Source organism: Gavialis gangeticus, unplaced genomic scaffold, assembly GCF_001723915.1.
Source record: "Gavialis gangeticus isolate Ggan-Ray unplaced genomic scaffold, GavGan_comp1, whole genome shotgun sequence".
In the NCBI taxonomy this organism is placed as follows: domain Eukaryota; kingdom Metazoa; phylum Chordata; order Crocodylia; family Gavialidae; genus Gavialis; species Gavialis gangeticus.
The window spans coordinates 34,947,228-34,951,175 of record NW_017729008.1 but is presented as its reverse complement, the minus strand read 5'-3'; positions in this window follow the sequence as shown (position 1 = coordinate 34,951,175).

Here is a 3,948-nt window from a genome sequence, read left to right as displayed (position 1 = left end):
GCCACACAGCTTACTGCTTTTCTTGGGTGGAGCCTGCTTTCCCAGGGTGCTGCCAGGCTGCGTGCAGGGTTTCCTGCAGAGCCCCTGAGCTACACGGAGCCTGATGCTTCACTTCAAGGCTGTAGGGCAGCAAACTAAAACTTGGAGGAGGAGTTTTATTTTGCTGCACCCCAAGTTATTTAAAGCGCATTATGCTGCCAAATTTCCTATAGTGGCTGGAATTACTGCGCAATATGCCTCTGTGGCATGCAAACACTGACACTATTAAAGCTGTGCAAAAGCATTTAGCCCACTTTAAAGTGTTGTGCATATGCACCCCTCGTTTCGTCTACACACGGCCTAAGGATACTTAGGGCTAAATCTTATTTCACATTTATGCATAACTACCCCACCACTGTAATTTTTGCTTGTTATGCATAGGTTGGATACATTTAGTTGTCTTGCCTTGTGCTTCTCTTCTCAGTATACTCAGAAAGCCACATTCTGGCTATGTAGGTGCTGAAGTGCAATAGAATAATCTGTATTGCATGCATGTAAAACTGGGTAAGTCCCCAAACTTTAGCTGGAGAAAAAACTACAAGTGTGTAGTTCATTCCAGTACAGGAGAAAAAGAGGCCTTGTACCTCTTAGCCCAAAAGCCTAGTAGTTAGGGCACTTGCCCAGAGAGCTGGAGATTTGGCTCTGGTCCCTCCCTGCACCCACAGGGGACTTGAAAGAACTCTTATCATGAACTCATGGACTAGGCATTGCTCATAAAATGTCCAAGCCCTTCTCTTGAAGCTGATCTACTGGACACCTAGGAGAAGAAGATATGTGGGGCTAAATGGAGTAGTGAAAACCAGAATGGCTCAGTGTGGTGGCTGTTGATCTGGAAGGCTTGGGGTTTGGGTTCTTGTTCCAGTTCTGCCCCCCAAAGAACAGAAACTATCCTATAGTTTTATACATAATAGAAACTAAATTCAAGTCACTGAAAAGCCATGGTGGGTGGGTGGATAGAACTTGTGTCTGGGCAAGTGTCTTAGTCCATAGGCCTCCCTTCTTCTTGTTTTAGTGCTAACAAGTATGCACATATCTGTGTGATCTTATTCTTTCACAGTTGGAACTAGAATCCAAACTCTACATAAGGCCAAAAATTGCATTTGGGCAGCTATTGTGGGCCACTAAAGTACATGAAGATGAAATAGGATTTAACCCTTAGTGTACGTCTATCAAGTATAAGCAGAACTATGCAGATATCCCGTGCTAGCTCTGTGTATCTTAGTTCCTGACCCAGGACCAATTTAGCCATGTTAATGTGGAACTGCACCCAAACTAATAGGCCGTGCACCAAAGCAGCTATGCTGCTTCTGACTCCAAACCTAGTGTGCACAAATGGTTTGTGGTATTTCAGCACAGTTCTGTCTTGTACTCTACAGACATATCTTCTGGTATTTCACCACCTCACTGTTAACAGTTTAACTTCCTTTCTGTAGAATAGGGATAACACTATCTCACAAGGCTGTTGGCATATGTAAATGTGTGTGTCATGGTAAAGAATGCATTATGAGGATGCAAAAACAGAGAGAGGGGGGAAGGGATGGGAGAGAGGGAGAAAGAGAGAAAAGAAAGAAGGGACGTGAGTAAGATATTTTTGTCCAAAATAATTGCAATGGAGACAATACCAATTCATATTTAGTAATGTCCAAAAAAGCCAAAGAAACAGTTCTAGGGAAACAGAGTTTGCATATTTGGCATACAGTACAAGGGAGTACAAGGAAGAGCTCTTCTGTTAATTAGTGGCAGATGGGTCATTTTCCTTTTGAGGTTATCCACTAAAAAAAAAATAAAGGTCTTGTTCAAAATAAGTGTCTAAATTGAACCTGGAAACTGCGTTACTCATCTGCATGGAAGGCTGGAAAGGGTTTCCAAATTTGAGCATAAATATTTTCTTTGAGTGTCAGCAAGGAATCCTTTCAAACTTCATCTGGCCTATTAACTTATGAATTCGTATTCATTATTGGAGGCAGGGAGCCTAATTCTCATTTTGCTGACAGTCGAGCTTCTACCAGTGTAAGAGCAGCATGCAGGCAGATCTACCTTTTCTTCTGATATGCAAACTACAAAATGGGCCAAATATTTTACCAGGGCAAATCAGTACTGTGCTCACCAGTTTATATCAGGAAATAATTTGACATTATATAAGCACAGATTCTGATCTAGGAGGGCTTTTAAAAATTGCATATCTTTTAAAAACCTAAACAAAGGTGTAGTCTTAAGAGATATGCTGTCTACCCAGACTAGTCTGAAAGTTGAAGTACTCCCTGGGAAGTGAGAGGATATAGGTTTAAATGCTCTCCGGCTAAAAAAATCTGGAACCCAGATCTTCCACTTCCTGGCTGAGTGTTATAACCTTTAGGACATTATTTAAAAGAGATACAGCAGTATATGCGCCCACATCCATGTCTTTTTGAGTGACAGTGACTGAGGCTGCTGTGCTTGTTAATGGACTCAATGCTGGTGGTGTGAAACAAGGCATGGTCAGGACATGTTTACTGAATGAAGACTCCTTTGGGAATTTAAGTAGTGTTTAGGTGCTGCTCTACTTTGCATTTGGGTTGCAGTGGGGTTGAGTAGTACTGTGCAAAATTTTGCTGGCTGTTTTGTTTCAACACTGTTTCAACTCACTTTGAGGTCAAGACAGCAAAATCAAAGTGAAACAAAGGCCATTGAGATAGCCTTGAAACAAAACGAGGCTAACCGAAACATTTTGAAAGTTGAAACATTTCAACTATAGCACTGGGGATGGGAAGTCACTCCAGCTGGGCTGACTTCCCAACCCGGGTGCAAGATCCAGCAGGAGATGGGGTGTCATCCCAGCTGGGTTGACTTCTTATCTGCCACGCTAGATCATGCTGGGGTGGGAGTCAGCCCAGCTAGCAGCTGTCTAGCAGCCAGAGTGTCTCCATGGAGGACCGAGCCGCTGTGTCTTCTGATGCATGCTCCTGTTGCGTGCCTTATTGTCTTGCCTCTCACCTTGCTTTTCACAAATTTCAAGAACACAACCCACTTTTGGCTATTACCATCAGCCATTGCCTTTTTCTCTCCCTATGCACTGGTGTAGAAGAATAGCCCTGGATGTTTCCAATGGGGTGGTTTTCACAGAGCTAGTTGCAACCTGTGCTTATTTTTCATATTCTGTCCTTTCCTCAGACAGGAGAACAGAGCCTAGGCCTACCAAGGCTTCTTGCCAGTACCACTAGGAGTGAAGCAGGAAAGAGGGAAGTTGATTCAACTTTTCATTAATTTGGTGTAAATTGGAATAAATTCATTGAGTTCAGTTCAGTAGCTTGCCCTCAACAGAGTTACTCCAGACTTTCATGAGTATAACCATCAGCAGAATCCATTGGAGAGAATAGGAACAGTAACAGTAGAAAGTTAATGAGCTAATGGAATATGTATTTAATGGAGAAAAACTAACATTCTTTCCAGGAAACATACACAAGAATAATGGGCTAGATATTAACTTATGAAATGTTGCCCACAGTAAGTTACTGTTGCATATCTTTCTACTATAGACAAAATGAATTGGAGGCTTTGACTTAACATAAAGAAAATATTCTGTATTCTCCTCAGTTCATAAGCTTCATTGAGACTTTATATTAATGTTTTATTATATATTAGATGGGAGAGAAAACTACTTGGTTTTCTCCTTTTATACATGAGCATGTATTTCTAACACAGGCGCGTGAAGCAGGGAATTGTAAATGTTTGGTGCCCAGAGCCAGAAATTACTATTGGCTTCAGGTCCCCAGTATCAACATCAGTCATGAAAGTTAGCAACAGCTATTTCAGTGGGGTGTGGAGGGAGAGGTTAAAACATCTCTGTGTTAAGATGATATTTCATCCCTTTTGGCTATTCAGGTATGCATGAAAAAGACAAAAAAAAAAAAAAAAAAAAGAAAGAAAAAA